Here is an 11,664-nt window from a genome sequence, read left to right on the forward strand (position 1 = left end):
TTGGTATTCTTGTTTCTGGAGTTCAGCATTTGGAATAGGTGTGAAGTGCTGTCTCACTGTCATTTACACTTGTTCTTTCCTAATGATGACGTCGAGCATATTTTTGTAAGCTTATTCTGTGTCTGCATATCTTCTTTGTCCAGGCATTTTCAGATCCTTACCCATTATCAGTTCGGATGTTTGTTTCCTTACTGTTGCGTTACGATAGTTTTTTGTATATTTTGGCACAAATCTTTTACCAGATATGTGTTTTGCAAATATTTTCTCCCAGTTTGTTGCTTGTCTTTTAGTTTTCTGAACAAGGTCTTTCATAGAGCAGAAGTTCTAATTTTAAGAAGTTCATGTTATCAACTTTTTTATTTTGTGGATTGGCTTTTGGTGTTGTGTGTTAAAACTCATCACCACACCCAAGGTCATGTAGATTTTCTTTTATATGTTCTTTTTGATATTTTGATAGTTTTACATTTTAAATTAATCTACAATGTTGAATGAATTTTGGTGTAAGTTGTAAAGCTTGTGCCTGCATTTCGCTTAATTCCGTAGGGTTTCTAATTAATTGTTTCTATTTCTGGAGATGTCGGGGGTGATTGGACTCCATTTCAGTTTGAATTTTCCAAATGTAATGGATTCAGCTGGACCCCAGAAGGGACAGGTGCCTCCACTGAACTGAGCGCACCGCACCCTGCACCGCCCCCACCGCCCGCAGGGGGCACCCGAGTCCAGCTCCGCGACTCCCGCCGGGCATGCGCTTTCCGGTGCGCTGGCAGGTGTTGCAAGTCCTCAGGACCCTCTGTGCTGACGCCACCCCCCCCCCCCCCCCAGGCCCCGGGAGGACGTGGGGCCTCATCCACAGTAAGCAGCCCGGCCTCCCCACGACCTGCTGTGGAGGATGTGGGTCTGTGTCCACAGTGACAGGAGCCCGGCCTCCTCAGGACCCGCTGTGGAGACTTCGGGAGGACATGGGGCCGCGTCCACGCGGACAGGACCCGCAGTGGAGGACGCCGCGTTTCCACGGCTACACGGAAAGGACCCGCAGTCGAGGACGTGGGTGCGCGTCCACACCGACAGGAGCTTGGCCTTCTCAGGATCCGCTGTGGAGGCTTCTAGAGGACATGGAGCGGTGTCCACACCCACAGGACCCGGGTCTCCTCAGGACCCGCCGCGGGAGGAGAAGGTGAGGAGAAGCCGCCTGAGCCGGGACTGCCGAGGGGTCCGTGCTCACAGGACCCCGCGGAGGAAGGGTGCGCGGTGTAGACGGTGGGGTTTCCGTGGATTGTGTGCTGTGGGTCCGTGTTTACGCGCACACGGATCCGGTTCCGGGGGCTCCGCTGGAAGTCTGCAGTCAGGGAGCAGCCGCCCGGTTCTCCTGCTCCCCCGGCCTCGGCCCCGCAGGGTCCTCCCCGCGTCCACACCCGGTCCTGGCTGTCGGTTCGGCGTCTGGAGGTTCCGTAGCGACGGCGCGCGCTCTGCAGACAGACGGCTGTGGGGAGAGCAGGTGTTCTCACGGCGTCGGTTCTTCCCGAGCGCAGAGTGTCTTCCGGTCTCCGCGTGTCTCCCTCGACGTCTGTCGTCGGTGTCTCCCGGGTGTCCGTCTGTCGTCGGTGTCTCAGGGGTGTCCGAGAGCAGGGCTGTCCGTCCCCCTCGCCATCTGTCGTCGGTGTCTCCCGGGTGTCCGAGAGCAGGGCTGTCCGTCTCCCTCCATGTCTGTTGTCGGTGTCTCCCGGGTGTCCGAGGACAGGGCCGTCCATCTCCCTTGCCATCTGTCGTCGGTGTCTCACGGGTGTCCGAGGACAGGGCCGTCCGTCTCCCTCGACGTCTGTCGTCGGTGACTCACGGGTGTCCAAGGACAGGGCTGTCCATCTGCCTCGACGTCTGTCATCGGTGTCTCATGGGGGTCTTAGAGCAGGGCTGTCCGTCTCCTTCGACGTCTGTCCTCGGTGTCTCACAGGTGTCTGAGAGCAGGGCTGTCTGTCTCCCTGGATATCTGTCATCGGTCTCTCCCGGGTGTCTGAGGACAGGGCTGTCCATCTCTCTCGACGTCTGTCGTCGGTGTCTCCCGGGTGTCCGAGGACAGGGCTGTCCGTCTGCCTCGACGTCTGTCTGCCTCGACGTCTGTCGTCGGTGTCTCATGGGTGTCTGAGAGCAGGGCTTTCCGTCTCCCTCGACGTCTGTCGTCGGTGTCTCACGGGTGTCCAAGAGCAGGGCTGTCCCCTGTTCAGCATTTCATGGAGGAGGAGGAGGAAGTTGGGTGGGTTGTTCTGGAGAAAAGCGGGGTTCGGGGTGTTGGAGGGTTCTCACCCACTGAGCTGTAGGGGTGGTGACTTGAAGAAGGTAAAACCGCGTCTTCCCCTTTGGGGCCTGTGACTGATGAGTCTCTGCTGTGGGGCTTCTAATGTGGGGTCTGTAATTGACAGTTGTTCGTGTAATTGACACTGAGCGGTTGGCTCCCCCGCCCAGCGACCCTTCTGGCGACCCTAGTCCACTTGACTGAGCCTTCCCTTCACGCATTTTCACAGTTCTAACCAGTTTTTGGTGGAGCGTTGTGGAAAATTCGAATTCCAGATCCCGCTGCTTCTCTTGCACCCGAGACACAGGGGCCCCCGATGTCATCCTCCCATGAGTCTCTTGCTAACCTGTGGCCTCCTACACTGGCGAGTGGCCTCTCCGCGGTGGGTGAACTGGGTCTGGGAGGACTTGGCCTCCATCAGGAAGCTTGATGTGGTCTCTGCTCCTGTGACCTGGTGCTGACCTGGTTGTTTGTAAGAGTACTTGACTCTGCGGTGATTTCAAGGTGCAGTGAACCTGTCACAGCAGCACAAATACGCTTTATCTCCACACTCGGACTCCCCAGCTGTTGTTTCTTTACCACATTTGCCACTTCACACGGGATACTTCAGTGCGTTTTACCCCGAACAGGGACACCATCCCGCGGAACCACCACATAGCCCTGAACGAGGAAATCACCGCGGTTTCCATATTATAATCCAGACCACAGGTCCACTTGAACTGTCGCCACCTGCCCTGCTGTCTGAAATGTCCTCCTCCATTCGGATCCAGTTTTCTTCTTCTGCAACTGCTCCCAAGACTTTCCCGTATTTGCACAACCCTGATGGATTTAAGGAGCACAGATGGCTCCAATCTGGGTGGCCTGTCTGGATGGCTTATGTCGCTTGGGCTGTTTTCAGTGTCCATCCACGTGGTGACATGTATCAGTCCTTCATGTTTTCACTGTGACTAAACATAGTAACATTTACCACTTAAAACATTTCAGGTTCACAGTTCTCTGGCCTTAGGTGAGTTCACATGGTTGTACACCATTCTCTAGAACTTTTTCTTTCTCCCCGAGGGAGACTGTATGCATGAAACACCAACTCCCCTTTCCTCTCAGCCCTGCAGCCACATTCAACTTTCTGTCTCTAGACACTTCATACAGGTGGAATCACACAGTATCTACCCTTCTGTGAAAGCCAGCATCTGTCCTTGTTCCCGATTTCAGAGTACAGCTGTCAATATTCAGACTTGAGCATGGTGCTTGCTATAGATTTATTGAAAAAAAAATTACCCCTTATTTCTGTTTTCATGAGTGTTTATATCAGCAACAGACATTGGATTTTGGTTAGAACCTTTTCTGCATCAATTAATATGACCACATGTTTTTATTTAAAAATTTATTGCGGAGTATAACATTGCTTGTTTTCAGTATATTGAACAACCTTTGAGATGTTTGTGAAGAGACACTTATGATGCACAGTATATTTAAGAGCTCTTGGTTTTGCAATTTTTCTGATCAGGCTTCTTACATCTATTTTAAGACAGGTGTAGGGATGTATTTGCTCGTTGTTATTAGTGGTTAGGATTGGCGTTAGGGGTTAGGGTAATGGTTGGGTTAGGGTTAGGGTTAGGGGTCTCCCTGTCCTCTTCCGTCCAGAGCCCATTCGCCTCCAGTAACCAGAGTGATCTTTTCGACACATAACATTTGGGCCTCTCTGTGGTCTGCTCCCCTCCTGCCCATCCTCTCCAGCCTCACCTCTCCCATCACAGCCTGCCCCTCTGTGGGCCACCCAGAGGTATGATTGTCCCTCGTGTGCCTCAGGCCTGAGTCCAAGACTTTGCATTCACTGTGCCCTCTGCCACGAGCACTCTTCTCTCCCCCTGCTTCATGTTTGGCTTGTTTCCCCATTGGCTGGTCCCCGAATTGCCCCCTGATGACCTGACTCATGTCTGCTGGTTGAATGTGCCTGTCCGCTATTTAAATGTAGTGCCCGCCTTCCCGATGTGAGCAATTTGCTAACCTGCCCGTGATGGGGCAGGTGTAAGGACGTAGCCTTAGTGTCTGCATAAAACATCAGTCTCAGAGGGGCTCACCAAACTTGCCTGATGATGGGGGAGCTGCTGTCCCCATGGTGGGGAACAGGTAGTCCCCTCAAAGGGGGACCAGCCATGTGAGGTGGTTGGACAAGACTCCCAACTTCTTGTCTGGGGAGATGTAGACCTGGACCTGGAAGCTTACACCCTTGGATTCAAGGCTGGGGCCTAAGCAAGCTCCTTCTTCTTCCAGAGGTCCTCTTTCCCCTTCCCTGACCATGGGCTGGACCTGATTCCTGACCTGGGGGATTTCGAGGGTGACCCCTCCTAGGAATACCAGGGGTTTACTGAGGACCTTGTCAGCAGGATGCCCAGTAGCCTTGAAGGGAGGACCCTACAGGAGGTGGAAACAGCTCTGTGGGGGCCGGTGACATCCCACTCAAAAAAAAATGGGGGTGGTCGCCGGCCCTGCTGGTTCTACCCAGACTGTAGGGCATAGAAACAAGGGCTGTGCCCCAAGGTGCTCCGCTCCTGGCAGGTGGGGACAGGACCTGGGGGTTTGCCCGGGAGCTCAGCACAGGGGGAGTGTTCCTGGCTCCAGCATGCTAGAGCCCATGTGGGGCTGCATGGGCTTCCAACCTCTTAAGCCTTAGGCACTCCTTTGTAAGATGGGGTGCTGACGGCCCCCATCTCTGGGAGCAGAAGGTAGGGAGGCCCCATGGGCAGACTCACTCAGGAGAGGCCAGGAGAGTGGCTGTTGCTTAAAGCAGCCCAGGGCCTGCCCCCTTGAAGAAGGTACACAGGTCTATGGCCCTCAGCTTCGGGGTCCTGCTGCCAGCCTCTGGCAGTGACCCTCCTCTCACCCTGTCCCCTGTCCCTGTAGCTATGTGGTCTTCCTGGAGCTGGTCCTGCAGACGGCGAAGAAGCACTTCATGGTGGGACACAGGGTCACCTACTAGGTCTTCACTGACCAGCTGGCTGCTGTGCCTGTGTGCTCCTCTGTGAGGGCCGGAGGGCGGTGGTCCTCATGGTGGACACAGCGTCACCTAGTACGTCTTCAGCGATCAGCCAGCTGCCGTACCCGTGTGCCCCTCCGTGAGGGCCAGTGGGTGGTGGTCCTCAAGGTCCGCAGTGCCTCATGGCGGACACAGGGTCACCTAGTACGTCTTCACGAACCACCAGCTGACGGGCCTGCGTGTCTCTCCGGGAAGGCTGGAGGGTGGTGGTCCTCGAGGTCTGTGGCGCCCCACTCTGGCAGGATGTGTCCATGCAGCACATGGCGATGATCAGCCGCTTCTGTGAGCAGCGCTTCCTCCGTGAGGTGGACGACCTGGTGTGCGCGGATGTGGACATGAAGTTCCGTGACCATGTAAGTGTAGAGATCCTGTCCCCCCCTTTGTCACTTTGTACCCCAGTTTCTACTGGGTGGCCAATGAGAACTTCAGCTACGCGCGCCGGCCGCAGTCCCAGGCCCACATCCCCAGGCACCAGGGAAACTTTTACTATATAGGGGCCTTTTTGGGGGGGTCAGTGGTGGAGGTTCACTGACTGACATTGGCCTGTCACCAGGCAATGGGGGTCGACCTGGCCAATGGCATGGAGGCCATGTGGCCTGACAAGAGCCACCTGAACCACAAGCCCACCAAGCCCCGGAGGCCACGTGGAACCTGAGGCTGCTGGGCTGCCCTCCCCCCACCCAGGTCATGAAGATGCTGAGATTCGGGCAGTGCCCAAGAATCACCAGGACATCCAGAACGCATGAGGGGCTCACCCCGTCTCCGTCAGGGTGGCCTCTCTGAGCAGAGCCATAAGAGCAGATTCCTTCTTCTGTCCCCTCAACTGTGGAGTCCAGCACTGCCCACTCGGGCATGTCCAGGGCCCCTAGCTGCCCCCATGCACAGGAGGCCTGCCTGGGGCACAAGTTCCTTTCTTTGTGGTCAGTGCATTTCGATAATTTCTGGGTCATTTGCAGCTGTGAACGGCTCCAGTTTTATGTCGAATGTTTTTCTGTGTCAATGCTGAGCAACCATCTTTAAAAAGAACAATTGAGGGAAAAGGTTTTCTCCCTGGTTCTAAACAGACATCGCCTGGTGGGCTGGGAGCGGCCCTGCAGCAGCCTTGGAGCCAGAACGGGCCCTGGCTGGGTCTTCCTCCCAGTCCCTGCACCTTGCGGCAGCCATGGGCCTTCAGGGTCAGGGGTGCGCTGAGTCACCTCTCAGACCCCCAGTCCCCTGACCACCAGAGGCTGTGACCGCTAGCACGGCCTCCAGGAGCATGGAGCCCTCTGGGTTATTTCTGGTTCCTGCCTTGGTTTTAAATGGCTGTTTCTGTGCTGGTGTTTGTGAGATGTGGGCACTGGCTCTGTCTGGATGTGCGTCCTGTTGGGATCCCTCAGTGCCCACTGGAGGGTTTGCACTTGTGGACTCTCTCTGCACTATGTGTTAGCAAGCATTCACTGAGTGCCTCCTGTGAGCTCGGTCACCAACAAGGGGCAGAGCGTGAGAGCGAGAACCAAGATACAGGATCCCTGCTCCAGGGCCCTCCTGGGACTCGCGATGGCCCCGTCCTCCTGACTCACTACTTTCCTATTGTGGTGTGGTGGACATATGACTGATCCCGTTAAGCACGTTTCAGGGTACAATTCAGTGGCAATACGTACATTCACTGCTCTGCACCTGCCACCTCCATCCATCGCCACAACTTCATTGTCATCCCAAACTGAACCTCTACCGACGAGACCCTAACCCCCATTCCCCCTCCCCAGCCCTGGCACCCAGCAGCTCCTTCCACCTCTGTGAATTGGAGTGCTCTCCGTCCCTCACGAGTGGGGTCGTCCAGTATCTGTCCTTTAGGGACTGGCTTATTTCACGTAACACAGTGGCCTAAGGTCTGTCCCCATGAGCCTGGACCTGACCCACTTTTCCCCCAAAGGAGTGGCTCCGCCCTCTCCTGTCTAAGCTGAGCCTCCTCTGCTCCCCTCTGCTCCCCTCATCTTCCTTCTCAGCCTGAAGATGATCCCAGCCAATCTGCAGCTTTGAAGACCTGTTTAGTGCAGATGCCGGACACACACCCCCGGGGCCTTGGGCCTCACCTACCCCATCTGTCCATCTCAGGTACCTGCCCCCCCCGCAGCCGGCCACCTGCACCTTCCACAGGTGTCCCCATCTCAGAAGAGGGAAACACCAAGTACAGACCCTTGGAGACCTCAGTGACTTCTTGCTTACCACCAACTGTAGTGAGGTGGCTACTGGAGGGCATTCGATGTCCTAAACATTTAAAGGTGTATGTGAGTCTCTGCTGCCCAGGGCAACGGGTAACAGTTGGGGCAAACAGAAACCAAGCAGATTCACTGGAAGAAAGGCTGAGTGATGAGGAGCGTTAGGGAATAGGGCCTGGAAGCTCTGACTGTCCCCACCTGATGTTCAGATGCTCCCCAGTTCCTCCTGTGCCTCTGGTGTCTTCCTGGAACCCTGACCTGGCTGTTTTCAGACAGCTCGCCCAGTGGTACCCTCACTTTATGGGGGGGGGAGGTTTGCTGAAATCCACAGTGTGTCCTGCTGCCCCACCTGGATCACATCGTCTGGGCCATCTGAGGACCCAAGACTGTGGGTCTGTGGCCTGGAGGGATTCTGAGCAGAGCTGGTGGGATGGGAGGGCTGCAAGGCACAGAGACAGGTTTCCAGAAAGCTACAAAGCTATCTTCCTACAGTTTTTGAATCAAAGCCTTGAGATCTTTAAAATGCCAGCACTGTTACAGCATGGGCCAGAAAAACAAATGTCCCTGTGCACCCAGCACCACCTAAACTATTGGCCATTTCTTGTCACTTGAGCTGAGTACAAAGGATTGGGAATGGGGGCTTGAGGGAGGGGTCCTGGGCCAGACTTTGTGTTTCGGGGACAAAGGCCATCCAATCTCATGCTGGCCCTGGGGCAGGGGCCTGTATGGAGACCCCAGCTGCAGCCACTGCTGTCTGCTGATGCCCCCTCAGCCCTCCCCAGTGCACCTGCTGCTGGGGGAGCGCCTGCCCCTTCCTCCCTGCGGAGGGCTCTCTCCTGCACCAGCGGTGCCTCCCCCCTGCAAGTCAACTGCCAGCCTGCAGCCTGGGAGTGTGGATACCCTGATGGCCTCCAGTCCTGGGGACAGAGCCAGTGCATGTGAGACCTGGTCTCCCAGCAGGCTTGAGCACCCAGGCCGCCATGGTGCTTGCTCTCCTTCTGCAGGCTCACTATGCCATGCCCTCTCTCAGGCCCCCTGGGCCCAAGTCCTCCTCTGCTTGGGAACCACCCTCGGCCCATTCTCTACACGCTGGGACTGGGAGTGGGTCATCTGGACCTTCTAGACTCGCGATTCAGTGCCCGTGACATGGGCACAGTCCGGCCTCACAGACTGCTCAGAGGAGACCCAGCGCAGGAAGATGTAGCCCGCTGTAAGGGGAGATGCCAAGTGACCCAGAGTGAGCACACAGGACTTGCACAAAGCACGGAGCTCGTGGGGCCCAGCACAGGATGCGGGCACCTAGCCACAGGTCACGGGAAATCCCGGTGAGGGTGGCCCTGGTGGGGAGGCCACAGAAGGGTTCCAGAAGAGGCAGGCAACTAGGAAGACAACAGGACAGAGCTTCCCAAGGAGGTTGATGGAAGAATCAGAGGATTGCAGAGGCCTTGGGAAGACTTGGAGGCCCTGGAGATGTTGGCTGAATCGCTGTCATTTGGTCAGAAAAGGTGTGTCACAAACCCCCATCAACACTGGATAATTTACTCTTCGTTGGCTCTAGGAATCAATGCGTACCTGCCATGAGAACTCACATTGCGTTAAGTCTAGGACATACTTACTTTTCAGGACTAGATTTTTCTAGAGGAAGTGATAAGCATGGGTCTCTCCATTCTTTTCTTTGTGCAACTGGTCTCTGTTTTCAGGAGCAGATTCCTGGTGCTCATCACCCCTGCTCACCCTGAGGACTGGCCCCTGTCACCACCCACAGTGGATGTGACTGCATGGGTTGGGGGGTGCTCACTGATGAAGCCCCGGTGCTCAGTACACAGCAGGGACCCCAGATCCTCTGCTGAATGAGGGAGGGCCTGAGGGAGGATGGAAGTGAGGGAAAGAGGGAGGGAGGGAGGATGGAAGGGGTGGAGGGGAAGGAAAGAGGCGGGGGGAATGAATGACAGAGTGGATAAATGATGTAGGGAGGGAGGGAGTGAAACCACGGAAGTAGGGTCCCTACATCAGGAGCCATTATTTGGGGTGAGGTCCGAGGGCATCGTAGCCCGGGCCCTGGATGGTGGCTTAGGGCACGTCCAACTGTCCTCCCAGTGCTGACCATCCTTCTCCTCGGACCTGCTGTCATCCTGGATCCTCTCCACCTCCTCATCAGACAATTCTGAATGTTCCCAGGAGCAGGGTGGCAGGAGGGGAGTCTCAGGAGGGGCTTCCCAGATCTTGTGCCCCAGAGGAAGCTGTGACAGTAGCTATAGGGCATCCTTTCATGAGGACTGGGACCGAGGATCCCATCCATCTCCTTGGGCATTAGCGTTGGTGCATAGCCTGCTCTCTCCACCACCGCTGTGATGAACACTCCTGAAAATACATCTGTGAAAAACTGAGTGAGAGTTTCAGGGGTGAGTCCGAGGAGGAGCATGCTAGGTGATGGGTGCACCTGCGGCCTGGGGTGGGTGCCACTCACTGTTCTCCCAGACAGGGGTGCCCATCACCCTTCTCTCCAGGGGACCTGTGGGGGACTTCTGTGTCCTCACATTCTCCCCAGGGCTGCTGGTCCCCGGACCAGAAACCTGCTGATCTGAACGTGACCAGTGCTGCCTCCGTAGGGTTTCCTTTGCCGGAGTCCTTCCCCGGGAGCTCCCGCATCTCTGACACATACTCCCCGCGTGCCTATCCTCCCCCTCGGACTTGCATGTGTTTGGTCTCTGTCCCTGTGGAACCCAGTGACTTGGAGCACGGTTTGGACCAGAGGCAGGGGAAACCTTTCTCTGGCCTTGGGTTGTGAGCAATGCTTTTGCCCTTTGTAGTGTGTCTACTAGCTTTCTGCATTTCCCTGGTTTCTCTGTGGGTCACAGGAAAGCCAGCTGTTCCCTGTCTGAGGTCAGGCCGTGGTGTCCCAGCAGGAACAGGGGTCTCGGCCCTGAGATTGTGCCCATAATTCCTAAAGTGGTCTCTATAATTATGTCTGATCTGTAATCCATCGGGGATTTCAGTATCGAATAAGGGAAATGCTATGTCAAATAAACACAGAAAAAAGAGTCCCCTTTGAAAATAGGTGGGCAGACACGAAGGTACCTATTGTGATTCCACTTACAGAAACATCCAAACAGGTAAAGAAACAGATCAGCTTAGGGGTTTTGAGGGTGTGGGCTGGGGGAGAAATGGCAGGGAGGGCTTCTGGTTCAGGGACTCCTTTGGGGAAGGAGATATTCTGCAGCAATGTTCTCTGGTGGGGTGGCACAACATTGTGAATATACTCAATGTGCATGACGTGTTCAATTGAAAACAAGTAATTTTACTTAAAACAAATAATAAACAGTATACAGAACATGAAAAGATAAAGTAACAGTCAATATGTACCAGAGAGAAAGAACATAGGGGGAGGGGATGAAACATTCTGGCGGAACGTTGGGTTCGGGTGAAGGAACTAAGGGTAATTGCACAAGGAGCTCTCCCTGCAGGGCTGTGGGCTCTGGATGTGGCTCTGGGAGCCCTGCAAGAGCAGGAGTAGGGGCAGCTGTTGGGATAGGGGCAGGGACAGGAGCAGGGACAGATGCAAGAGCAGGGACAGGGGCAGGAGCAAGGGGAGGGACAGGGTCAGCAGCAGTGGCAGGTGCAGGATCCAAGGCAGGAGCTGGGTCAGGAGCAAGGACAGGAGCACAGGCAGGGGCAGGGGGAAGGGGCAGCAGTTCTGGCAGGGGAGGGGGCAGGAGCTGGGGCAGGAGCTGGGTCTGGGGCAGGAGCTGGGTCCAGGGCAGGAACCAGAACACAGGCAGGGGCAGGGAAAGGGGCAGGAGCTGGGCCAGGAGCTGGGTCTGGGGCAGGAGCTGGGTCCAGGGCAGGAACCAGAACACAGGCAGGGGCAGCAGTTCGGGCAGGGGAAGGGGCAGGAGTTGGGGCAGGAGCAGGGTCTGGGGCAGGAACAGAAGTACAGGCAGGGGCAGGGGAGGGGGCAGGAGCAGGGGCAGGAGCTGGGTCTGGGGCAGGAGCTGGGTCCAGGGCAGGAACCAGAGCATAGGCAGGAGCAGGGAGAGGGGCAGCAGTTCTGGCAGGGGAAGGGGCAGGAGTTGGGGCAGGAGCTGGGTCTGGGGCAGGAGCTGGGTCCTGGGCAGGAACTGGAGCACAGGCAGGGGCAGGGA

At 56.1% G+C, this 11,664-nt stretch overlaps 1 pseudogene; it reads left to right on the forward strand.

Moving 5' to 3' along the window:
• The first annotated feature begins 5,023 nt into the window (after positions 1-5,023).
• Positions 5,024-9,375, forward strand: LOC113250257 (histo-blood group ABO system transferase-like; annotated as a pseudogene).
• Positions 9,376-11,664: the final 2,289 nt, after the last annotated feature.

Source organism: Ursus arctos, unplaced genomic scaffold, assembly GCF_023065955.2.
Source record: "Ursus arctos isolate Adak ecotype North America unplaced genomic scaffold, UrsArc2.0 scaffold_8, whole genome shotgun sequence".
Lineage (NCBI taxonomy): Eukaryota > Metazoa > Chordata > Mammalia > Carnivora > Ursidae > Ursus > Ursus arctos.